Raw genomic sequence first — 13,559 nt, 5'->3', positions numbered from 1 at the left:
CTGTAAATAAGAAGCTAAGGCCCACATTGGCAAAGGGTTTGCATTGCCCTCGGGTCAAGGCTAGGCAAGGCAACACAAATCCTGTAGTGGGATTTACTAAGCCACCAAAAACTCACCTTGCGTGGCTTAGTAAATCCAGAGTATCACTAGTTAGGGCAAGTAGCTGGCTTACTTTACTCTGCATTGGGAAGGCGTTCCATGGGTCCATGGGTGGTAGATGCATCAAACCATTGATTTCAACACAATCCCAGATTTACTAAAATTAATAACCCTTTTACTTCCTCAAAATAGTACACCTTCAGGCTTAACAAGGGGAAATATCTATATTTCTCCTCTTTATCTCCTGTTTCTACATGTGCTGCATTGAGCAGCACACCTGTAAACAGGAAAATACCCCAAGGATTGTTTTTGCACAGTAAAATCTTCCTTCCTGCACAGTAACAATCAAGCCTGGAATGCAGGCAGCCTAGCACAATGGTGCAAGTGTGCCTGCGTTGGCACTAGACAGCACTTAGTGCACCAGTGCGGGGAAAGAGTAGGAATGCATCATATCTTAAGAGATATGACACATATCTGCTCTCTCCCTGTCAAACAAAACAGCACAGCAAGTTGTCTTGCAGCATCACGTTGCATGACTTTTAGATCAATCTGCCCTAAGTTTCATCAACCTCTTATTATTTGGATGAAAGCATGCAAGTCTTTAACTCGAACCATCAACATGTATAAAGAAGCAAGCATGTACCTCTCATTTTTGGTGCTGTGCCAATGATATGGAAATCCCCTTATTGCTCTTTGGTTAATGGTGAGGGGGCATTGTGGTATTATTGTAACTATGTTGTGTTTTCTCACTTTGTTTTGGGGTATTAGTGCTGTGCCAAAAATGTCTTGTTGTTTACTGGTGATCATGGAGGTATGGCTGCTAATTAAAAACAAGCAACATGAATATAATTCGAAAAACAGCATTCTCCTGCTATGAGTACTGAGCATGGAGCAGTACATGTTTTCCCCCATTAAATAATCCGCTCTGATCCTTATCCTCTCATTAGCTACACACCTTCTCCATGCAGTTTAATTGATATCCCAAATTAAGTAAATTGAAGCAAAATAACCACGTTAATGTTTCGATCACCTCCCTGTGGATATAATTAGAAAAGGATTACATTTTGGCTGACTGATGAATCGGCATGAAGCAGATGTGTTATGGGGATTAGAGATCAGTCTTCTGGTGAAAAGGTGAAGCAATTCTTTGTAAAAACAAACCCCTGGGAAGGGTGTTCTGTAAGTTGTACTCATATAAACCACTTGGAAATGAAGCAAGGACCGGGGCTAAAAGCCTCTCTCTAATTACAAATAATTGAAAGTTCAACTTGAAAAGGCAATATCTCACGTTTTCCAGCTCAAGAAAATGTAGTGCATCAAATGATCCCCATCGAATTCTAATTTGGAAACTCCTGAGAACGTTTTTTTTTTGGTTACTTTTTGCTCTGACGTGTAGAATCCTTCTCCCAGAGCGGAGCACCTGAAAACAAGCACGTATCAAAAGACATGCATTACAAACTGTACCTGGCGAGTCATTAATCTTAAACCTTGTGTCCCTTATTACTAACTGCACTTAAGACCATGATAGGGCGAGGGGCTCTGGGGCTGGTGGTCCCTTCAGAGATTATTCAGCATTTTTAGAAAGCAATTCAGTCAATGGTCCATCCAGAAGTACATCTTCAATTCCTGACTAAAGTGTTTGTTATTTCTGCAAGTAGTCTCTTGCCACACTTGTGAAGTCACTCATCTAAATGTCTCTTGTTATTGAGATGGCCTTCGGCGCCTCTGTTTCTACATTTTTCTACGTCTGCTGAACGGCTAAGTGCTAAGGCACTTGCAAGCGCACACCATGATGTCCTAGGTGTTTGAATTAGTTGGTCACATCAGATAAACAGATTTTTGTAGGTGGTGTTTCAAAATTTTCTCCCGTAAAAGCTGTCAGCGGTCATTAAATTATGTGCGGAAAACGTTATTTACTGAATTGCCACTTCAAAATATGAAATATCTTTAATTTAGTACGTTGCTAGTATTAAACACTGCTCAATTAATCGCGGCCAAAATGAAATCCACCTAACATACGAACAAAAAACTCAATATACCACTGACACACATCTATTTACACGAGACATCCAGTACCGCTGATAAATGCAAACATATCCCCGACTTAAAACTTTCTACCTGACATGATATGACCTAAATTTATAAACCCGTGTTAAAATATTGCTGAATTAAAGAGCTACAAAGTCAGTGGTAGAGTACAGCAGCTTTACTGTTACTGTACTTGATTCCATGAATTAACAGAACGATTCTAACAGACAAGGCCATTTATATTGGTTATACATAATTTTAGGGATTCATGCTTTTTCTTAAGCAGTAGCCTTCTACTGGTTAAACATTTGAGACTGTAAGCTCATTTCAACAGCCCCTGAATTTAGCAATGCACGTACGTGCTGTACCAAGAAATATCCTAGATCTAAAAGAATGAGCCGTGGAACTGTCCTAGTAAATTAGCTAAAATCTTTCATTGAGACCCATCTCCCAAGTAAATATAGCCACCTTGCTCTTGCTGAAACATTGAACAGGACATTTACTCTGATATTATTTAACCTTTTCTCTTAATATTGTAAGTATTGTTATACTTTCACAGAATATGCTTAGTTATTCTCTTTTACTTCCCCTCTACACTGCAGTCGGTCTTTGTGGAGCGCATCTCTTCTTGCTTCAGAATGTAAGATCAGAAAAGCTATAGGATTATTTTACTACACGTACCATTTTATAAGTCACCTTGGGCCAGATGTAGGTGGCCGTTTGAGGCCATTTACCGAGCGGTAATGGACGATTTTGACCGTTACTGATCGGTAAATGGGTGACAGGTATGTAGGGGGCATTATTTTACCGAATCGGTAAAATTACCGATTCGGTAATTTTACCGCTTCGGTAAAATAAAAATTCGGTAATTTTACCGATTCGGTAAAATAAAAATTCGGTAATTTTACCAATTCTGAGGCTCCCAGATGTAGGTGGGACTCTTCAGAGTCCCAGAGGCCTTACCGAATCGGTATTTCACCATCAAATCCAATTTGATGGTAAAATACCGATTCCGGTGTGCATGCACATGTGTGCATGCAAACCTATGCCATGTGACAGGCAGATCTGCCCTTAGGGCATGTATGCCTGCCACATGGCACCCGAGCCTGTTTTGGGGGTGCCAGAGGGTGTCAAAGTGATACCCCCTGCACCCTTGTGAAAATCGGTATTTACCGATATACCGAATCGGTAATGCCCATTCATTCCTTTGGGCTTCAAAGCCCATAGGAATGAATGGGCATTACCGATTCGGTATTTACCGAATCGGTAAATACCGAATTCTTCCGATTCGGTATTTCAGCACATCTGGAATACCTACATATCCACCCCTTAGATTTACCGATTTTTAATTACCGAATCGGTAAAATTCGGTAATTAAAAATCGGTAAATCTATTTCACCTACATCTGGCCCCTTGTCTTTCATAGGCATGCTCCTAAATTCTGGTGGTAGTCTTGAGACTTTTAAGAATTGAAATATCATGATTGTGAATGCATCACAGCACTTTCAAAACAATGACTGGAGTTTTCGTGCTATAATGGCATATTGTGTTTTTTTCAATGATAAGGATGTTTCACAAAACAGATTTGCAGGCAGCTTTTCATCTGTACATTTCATGATCACAACTGGTATTATTTTGGCCCCTGGTGAAATCTCAGTAATGCCATCATAATCTGTATTGCGTATTGTGACTTATATAGCGCACGTATCACCCGAAGGCATCAAGGCGCTTGCCTTTAGAACCCGTCCTGGCTTTTTCCCCGTGAGATAACCCCTACTGGGCATCCCCAAGGTGAAAGCCAGGCATCCCGCAGCGGGTGGGCCGCCGTAGTGGAGATTAAGTAAGCTATTGTCCAGAGTTGCAGCGTGGGACCCTATGATTAGAGTAGGCACCGAGGCGAGAATTATCGAGTCCGTACACATTTTTGGGCTCAGGACCCTGCCGCGTCGGGAATTGAACCCTGGTCCCGGGCCAGACCTCTGCATCAGGGTCTGCCGCTCTAATCAGTGAGCCACACACCTTCCAATCTCCACACTCCTCCAATCTCCGTAATTTCCAGCATTTTGTGTTATATTTGTTACTTGAAAGGCCTGAGATTATGCCATTATACTACATCATGTAAAGGAAATTGAGTTCAGGTAACCATCCTATTGCAAGAGCATAGGAAGAAGGCCATTGAACAGGGTACGAATGGCTGTTGTTCATCCCACATGCGATTTTGTCATTTTCATAGAACGAAATGCATCATCCTGTCTGTTAGCCCTCTCAGCCTTACGGTGGTCTTCCCCCAAACATTTTGCAATTCACCCCTCTTAAATTTCTGAATTTGTGTTTTTATGGCCTTATTACTTTATGCACTTTACCACTAATAACCAGTGGTAAAGTGCTTGTGCTCACCCCTTAAAACATCATAAATTTGGCTAAGACCTGGTGAAGGAGGCAAGATGGTGGCCGTGTGTGTGGCCAAGTAAGAGGTCGTGCGAGTGAGGTCCCATCTGATGCTCATTTGTGCTGCTAGTACCTGCAGACGCCTGCGGTCCGTCGCTGACTAAATGAAGCTTTGAGGCCAGAAGTTTATAGAGCAGCGTTCGGCGGGCGGCAGGTGTGCCAAAGGTGGATTTCTATCGGAAAACGTTTCGGAAGCGGTGTGGAGCAGCGGGGGTTGACTGCACGTCCAGAGGCTATTAGAGCTGGAGCTGGAGCGTTTGCGGATGCAGCTTCACACCTGAACGGAGTTTGGAGTTGGAGCTCACGGAGTCCGTGGAGCTCAGCGTCTGTAGGGAGCAGGGTAGCCTGGTCGAGGCAGCTTGAATTTGGAGTGGAGCTGTCGGTGGAGAGGCGCGGTGAATCTAAGTGGGGGAGAACCGGCAGCGCGAGCCCAGCAGGAGCCCACAAACCCAGCGCTGTATGTGGAGTGCAGTAGACAGCCTGTGGAGAGGAGCAGTTCGTAGCGGAGTAGGGGGAACTGGAGCTCGTTGGAGCCCGAGAAAAGCACAGTGAGTGCTAGGTTAATTCCTTTATTCTCAAGATTTCCTTTGTTTTTAAGGCATTGATTACGTTGATCTTGGACTGTATAAAGTCCCCTGTACACCTCTTGCCCCTGGTTGTTTTTGGGCGGCAATGGCTCCAAAAGGAAGAGGGGCAAAGACAAAAGCTACACTAAATGTTGTTCCAGCAGCAGCGACAATGGCATCTACTACCGCGCCTGATACTTTAAGTGGAACAGCATTAACTGGGATAAGGGTAGAAGGGGCCGGTCGACCCGGTAGCCCATCTGTTTCGAATGCTGTGAATGGTTCAAGGCGATCCCAGCTATCCAGCAATAAAAGTGGTGAAGATGGGCATAATGGCCATACTGGGGAAAATGGGCACAAGGACTCTCAGTTATATAATGTGACGAAAGAAAGCACAGTAGCTGATATATTTAAAAAGAAGACTATATCTTCCACCAAACAAACAGCCCCTACAACTTCATCTGTAGCTAGTAAAACAGTAATGGGGATAATACTTAAACCTATACCTATGTCCACTCCTGGAGGCGTGGGGGAAGATGCGATGGCCGAACTGTATCAGGCTGTGGGCAAAGTTAGAGTTTCTCCCAAGACTTTCGCTGCCAGTACTGAAAGCCCTAATGATACAGGAATGGTAGCTGTGAACGATGGAGAGTCAGCCGCCTCCTGAGGGCAATTTTATTCTTTGTCTGACGTATCTATTACTACTTCGGAGAATGAGAACGCGAATGACAGGCAGAGTTTTTTGGGCGATTGGGCTGACGATGGGAGCCTTTCACTAGAAGATGACATCCTAAGCTCAGACTCTGCAACTAACCAAAATGGCCAACTGACAGTTCGTAGAGTGCTTGAGTCAGCGAAAGTGTTGGAAATCGCTGGACCCAGTATGGTCAACCCACTTTAATGGGATACTTTGCCCTGTATACAGAGGGACCAAGACAAAGCAAGTGAAGAAGCTGAACCAGAAAGTGAGATCACTCTTATAACCATTTATAAAATCATTATGGCGCATCGAGAAGAGACCAAATCTAAAGGGTTGCGGACTCAAGGGGCGGTACATACATTACAAAATACCGTCCAGCGTATTGCCAAGTCATGCACAGAGGTAACCACTAGAGTATATGAAGCAGAGGAGCGGATTTCGTCAGCTGAGGATCAACTTTCTTCGCAAAAATCCTCAATTATAATTCTACAGAAAAGCGGGCAGGATGTGGATTGGAAACTCACTGACTTGGAGAATAGTGCGCGCAGAATTAATCTATGGGTTTTAGGCGTGCCGGAAGGCAGTGAAGGGAAGGACACGCAGCGGTATGTGGTGGAATTATTCTCAACAGCCTTTCCAGATTTAAAGGATTGGAATTGGGACACTGAAATTATAAGGGCTCATAGACTCCCTTTTGTGCAGAAACCAAATTCAGGGGGTGGGGTGGAGAAACCCAGAGCAATCCTTATATGCCTGCATAACTATTTACTTCGTGAAATTCTCTATGACTTGGCCAAGCCGGTGCGCCCGAGGAAAGGCAATGGCTTTGATTTTTTTGTTCGCCCGTACTTTTGTCAAGTGACGGTACAACAAAGATGGCGCTTAAGGCAATTGATATCACCTATTCAAACCAAAGGGGGGCAGGCATTTTTATTAATCCCTGCCAAATTGAAAGTGATTTATAAGGTGAAAAGGACATATTTGTTTTCAAAAATTAAGGGACAGGAGTAATGCGAATTTTGTCATAAATTAGGTTTAGTCCTCTTGTATTTAGTAGAAACTGCCATTAGTTTTCCTCTTTAGTGCATGTCGGCACGGTAACGGAAAGAGATGTATATGAAGAGAGGTAGTTGTAACTTGGGGTGATGGGTTGTAGATTGAATATGGGAGACAGGACACAGGACACAGCGGGACTCACTCACCATGCGATCACTTACCATCACTGAGGACTTGGTCCTTAAGCCTCTATTGGGTGGGGTCACAGAGGGTGGGGGTGGGGGGGAGGGAAAGAGGAAGAGGGAGGGGGAGGGGGGTTGGTGTGCGGGGCAAGGAAAAACAGTAAAGGAATCCTGTGTGCAAACCAAAATCGAGATTGTCCCAATTTGTATTATTTGTCTATTGTAGTAATCATGGCGGCTAGCAGTTCCTGTTATGTTTTTTATGCTACTTTCAGATTGGAAGAGGGGTAGATTTATAATATGTTCATGGAATATTTGTGGGCTTAATGACAAAAGGAAAAGGGGTATAATGGCTTATGTATTGAAAACTATGAAAATTGATGTCTTGTGTATTCATGAAACTCGCATACCCTGGAAGAACAGAAACTGGCTTAAAGATTTGGGATTTGAACTAGTAGGCACCAGAAACATTTATTTTAGATTACTTTTTTGTTACGGCTGGATTCATCAATACTGCCAAAAATCTCAGGTATGAAATTGTGCCTAAATTAATTTCCGACCACAACCCTATTATTCTCGATTTAGATATTAACCTTAGACAATCCCCAACGCCTTGGTCTTTAGAACGGAAGTTACTTTTTGATCCTCTTTATATTGAACATATGGGGAAGTGGATTCCCGAGTTTTTTAAATTTAATCAAGGCTCAGCGTCAATTGAGATTGTATGGGACGCTTTTCCCCTGGGTTCGGGGAGAAACGTTAAGTTATTCAATAAATAAACCGCGTGAAATTAGGAAGGCAGATTATATGGAAATGGCCAAATTGCGAGATATTGAAATTCAGCTGATGACGGCATGTAACAGAGGGACAAGTACTGAGCATACATATATACTTTTTTAGCTGTACAGAAAGCCAGGATCAATCAGAGTTTTGCCACAAAATTGGCTCAACAAATTGTCACTTTTAGATCAGAGATGTATGAGGTGGGGGAAAACTCAGGTAGGCTCTTAGCAAAAAGACTTTGACAGAAGGAGGTATCTGCAAATATTGATAAAATCATGGATAACTCAGGGCAGCTATATGATAATCCATCAGATATATTGGAGGTTTTTCGTGAATTTTATTCCCACGTGTATACGGAACAGAATACTAGAGATATTGAAGGAAGAGCAGCAGATTTCATTGATTCCTTACCCATTATTACTTTATCATCAGAAGAGTCCGAACAATTGGATACCCCTATTACTTGGAAAGAAATAGAACTATCCCTAATGTCATTAGCTTCGGGTAAGGCTGTTGGCCCCGATGCTATACCCCTTGAGTTCTTCAGGATTTTCAGAAATATTCTTTAAAAAGAAATGACCATACTTTTTACGGAGGCCCAAAGAGGTAAGGCTAACAAAAAGAGAGAAGACCCCACATGTTCCAGGGAACAGGGTACTACAGACACTGAAAAGTCTAAAGATAATCCCTGGAAGAGTAATACACTCACTCGCACTCCCTATTCTAAGTAATTTGTTATATAGTCACTGGTCAGAAACTATTTTATATCGTTCACAGACTTTTATTAAAAACATACATATAGAGAAAATTCATTACACGGTACAATTCATAATACAAATAAAATCAAACACATATCAGTTTGTGCACGCAATAAAAAACAGCATTAAAAAATATTCATAAATATATACAGATAAAGCAGAGAAAAAAACAATTTTTCACAGATGCTAAAGTGTCAACCTATTCACAACAAGTGAAACAACATATCAATCTAGGGCAAGAGATGTTTCCTATGAACAAAAACAGAAACCCCTTATGTAAGCAGAGTACCTATATCTGTTATTGATTGTAAGATTCAAATGCCCCGTTTACATATTTCATATATATCCTCTATGGCAGTATGCCTGATATTAGGAATTTCCTGGGCTTGAATTCTAAAAAGCAAGAAATGCGTCGACGCGTTTCGGTGTATCGCCCTTGGATGTTGGCACACCTTCTTCAGGACAGTTCAAGATCGTTTGGGGTTTAAGATATGATATCCTTCCTTAGCGGGAAGGACTCATATATATAATATGAAGTCGTTTCCACATAGTACTGGATATTAAACTTGATGAAGCAACAGCTTCTAGTCCTATGATCCAGAAGGCCTTATCCTGTGCCAACTATACTAGACAACGTTCCATTGAGAAACAAGGGAAAGCTAACATCATAAACGATTTTACTCCTTAAAGAGAAGATCAAGTTTAATATCCAGTACTACGTGGAAACGACTTCATATTATATATATGAGTCCTTCCCGCTAAGGAAGGATATCATATCTTAAACCCCAAACGATCTTGAACTGTCCTGAAGAAGGTGTGCCAACATCCAAGGGCGATACACCGAAACGCGTCGACGCATTTCTTGCTTTTTAGAATTCAAGCCCAGGAAATTCCTAATATCAGGCATACTGCCATAGAGGATATATATGAAATATGTAAACAGGGCATTTGAATCTTACAATCAATAACAGATATAGGTACTCTGCTTACATAAGGGGTTTCTGTTTTTGTTCATAGGAAACATCTCTTGCCCTAGATTGATATGTTGTTTCACTTGTTGTGAATAGGTTGACACTTTAGCATCTGTGAAAAATTGTTTCTTTCTCTGCTTTATCTGTATATATTTATGAATATTTTTTAATGCTGTTTTTTATTGCGTGCACAAACTGATATGTGTTTGATTTTATTTGTATTATGAATTGTACCGTGTAATGAATTTTCTCTATATGTATGTTTTTAATAAAAGTCTGTGAACGATATAAAATAGATTCTGACCAGTGACTATATAACAAATTACTTAGAATAGGGAGTGCGAGTGAGTGTATTACTCTTCCAGGGATTTTCCAAAGAGGTAAGGCTCCATGTTCCTGGCAAGGGTCAATAATCACTGTCTTCCTCAAAAAAGACAAATCACCATTACTCCTGTCTTCATTTCGCCCCATCTCATTGATAAATGCGGATAGCAAAGTTTACTCCAAGATCCTAGCCTTACGCATCTCTAGAATTATTACACCACTTTTCTCAAAAATCAACACATGGGTTTATTCCAGCACGTGATACAGCTGATCACATTCGCCAGATTACATTCTTGGATTGGGCTCAGGCAACCGGCTCTTCTATCGGTCTTACCCTGTTGGATGCTGTGAAAGCATTCGACAGGGTTGCCTGGGCCTATATGTGGGATATCTTCATTAAAAAGGGATTTGGTCCTAGTATTTTAACAGCTCTAAAAAATATGTATCACTCCCCGTTTGCCTCTATTCGCCTGAATGGTCAAATATCCACTCCGTTCTCAATGACTCGTGACACGCGGCAAGGGTGTCCGTGCTCACCTTTACTCTTCTCTATTTACATCAATCCTTTTGTAAATCGCTTAAATCTTGTTGAGAACATAAAACCCATTCACTTAGCCCATATAGATTATCGAGCCTTAGCCTACTCAGATGATATTGTGGTAGTCACAACAGATAGCGAAACTGCGCTTCCAGCGATTAACGATTTAGCATCACAGTTCAGGTCCTTTTCAGGGTACAAGCTGAATCTATCCAAAACGCAGATTTTGTATGTTGGAGGCACCCCGCCCATTAATATATCAACTGTGCCAGAAGTTACATATCTGGGAATCAAGATCTCGCTCCCAGTCTCTAATATTCCAGAGCTAAATATAAATCCGACATTGGCAAAAGTCAATGCAACACTAGAAAGATTAGATCATCTTCATTTGTCGTTATACGGCAGAGCGAACGTATTAAAGATGTTGATCTTACCCACATTTTTATGTATGTTTCGTACAATACCCATTGACTTCCCCCTTGCTTGTTTTAAAAAATTAGAGAGGGTAACCTCCAGATTTTTGTGGGGCTACAAATGGCAACGTAGAGCCTATAAAAAGATGATTCTCCCTAAAGAGTATGGTGGGTGGAACATTCCGTATTTTCTATTCTACTATATTGCAGCATCTTTACAACCCATTAGATTAGCCCACTTATAATTGGTGGTAAAGCCCGAATCCCGCTCTGCAATACTCCATCAATCTATGAGCTAGTTTTGGGAGAAGAGATGAAAGGATGTCTTGTGAAGGTAATCAAACCTAGCTACTTCAAGAAGACTAAATTTAAGATCTTAAAAGCTGCCTTCGTAGTCTGGAAAGTAGTTAGGCGACACATGGGCATATCAAATGTATATACGCCTTTTACTGCACCTGATTTATTACCCTATATTTTTCAGATCAAGTTGCTATTAGGTGGGGGGCCAAAGGAATTTGTTGTTTAGGGGATTTGTTTAAAGAGGGTCACTTAGTTGCGTTTAATGATTTACAAAATAACTTTGCTTTGTCAAAAAATGATTTCTTTAAATATCTGCAAATTCGCAGTTTTTTACAGAGTGTTCGACCATCCATAGAACATCAAATGAACAAAATCCCCCTTATTGAACTTATAGCGAAAAAGACACCTATTGGCCTATTCTACTCTTGTTTGATTCAGGAATTCCCGGATGATTTGGGAAATTGTCAATTAAAGTGGGTAAATAAGCTTGGGACACCTGAAATCAATATACTTGAATCTATCATGTTAGCCCACCAAGTGCTTATAACGGGGATGATGAAGTCACAATATTTTATTTCCATACATGATCTACATTATACCCCTAGGAAGGTATCCAAATGGAAGTATGACAATAGGGACAAAATGTAATAGGTGTGGCCAATTTGCCGCCGATGCGGTTAATATGTTTTTTCAATGCCCTAAACTTTCTAAATTCTTTCTGCATATTGAACATTGTTTGGCCGTAATTTTAGGACGTACGATTACTTTAACCACTGAGATGGTATTGATTGGCTGTAGCTCGGGAACGGTGGATCAACCAAGACCAAAAGCTATGACATGTTTTCTTTTTATTTGTATGGCCGTGGTACGAGCTTGTATCACAAGAGATTGGATTAATCCCGAGCCCCCTTATTTTTTCAGCTGGCGCCAAAGACTATTGTTAATATACAATTTTGAAACGGCCATTTATAAAACTAAAGGGATAAAGAGGAGGGTCATGGGAGTAAAGATATGGGCACCCATCACGGAATGGATTTAGGAGATTGCAACATGTTCAAGATGTATCTTTTACTATTGTTAGTTGTTGATGGATTTATTTGATTATTTAGCACTATTTTGCACTACTTTGAAATATTTGATTTGTATTTGCTGTCTTTTTCCTTGCATAAAATAAAAAACTTAAATAAATAAAATAAATAAAAAAATAAAAAATTGGCTAAGACCTGATGGGCATATTTAATTTACTTATAAGTCCCTAGTAAAGTGGTATACAATATAACCAGAGAATGTAAATTAAATGCTACTTTAGTAGCCCTTAAAACACGTCCCAGGCCTGTCATTGCAGCTTGCCAGTAGTTTTAAACAACTAATTTGACTTGGCAAAATAGCCCCTCTGACAAGCCTAAAAATCCCATTTTAATACATGTAAGCCACCCCTAAGGTAGGCCCTAAACAGCCCATAGAGCAGGGTGCAGTGTGATTAAAAAGTTGGACATGTACTTTTAAGTTTTACATTTCCGGGTACTGAAAACTCATGAATTCGTTTATCACCACTTTGAGGCCTACGTCTCCATGGGAAAACTTTGGGCTAACTTTTTACAATTAATAAGTGCTAACTATTGATTAGGAGCAGGTGAGAAAGTCATGTTTGGTGTCTGAGGAATTGTAACTTAAAATCCTCTTTAATGCTAAAGTCTTATTTCAAGTCACAATTCTAAAAATACCACTTTTAGAAATTTGGCATTTTTGTGCCCTAAGCTTTTGGTGCCTGCAGCTTGTTCGTGGGTCATGTGACTAGGTGTGAGTGGCACTTGGCCTTTGTGTATTCCTCACAGATAGCCACACAATAGAGGGATTAGGTGTGCCTGGATGGCCAATTAAGGCAGGTTGGGGGGCCGAGCCGAGAGCAGCCCCTCTTGCACTTCAGTAGGCTGTGCCCCTCTCTCACACAAAGAACTGCATAATAGCCTTTTCTGCTTGTAACCAGGATAGAGCAAACACAAGGAGATGATGGACAGAGCGCTGACACTTTTCACACACTCACCCCAGTCACAGATCTGGGCTGAATCCATTGTTCTTTAGCTCACTTCTCCACCCCAGTTCAGACACAGCTATATGCAAATCCGTCTTGACCCTGGGCCTCATGGGAACAGTCCAGCCTGATCTACCAAGCCATGTCTTCCCTGGACTGAAACAAGCATTCTGGGACCAGTTTTGGGCTAACAGCCCTCTTCAGCCAGGCTAGCTTGAATCCAGTGGCAAAGTGAGCAAGGGACCCACGTGTGGACATACCCTGCCAACTTACGGCAAACAAAGCAAAGAAAAGGAGATGATGGACGGAGCCATGAATCTTTTCAGACACTCACCCCTAGTCACAGATGTGGGTTGAATCCATCATCGTTCTTTAGCTCACTTCACCACCCCAGTTCAGACACAGCTATATGCAAATCAGT

Source organism: Lissotriton vulgaris, chromosome 1_1 (genome assembly GCF_964263255.1).
Source record: "Lissotriton vulgaris chromosome 1_1, aLisVul1.2, whole genome shotgun sequence".
Taxonomy (NCBI): Eukaryota; Metazoa; Chordata; class Amphibia; order Caudata; family Salamandridae; genus Lissotriton; species Lissotriton vulgaris.
The sequence above is the reverse complement of the archived record's forward strand: the minus strand, read 5'-3'. Positions refer to the sequence as shown.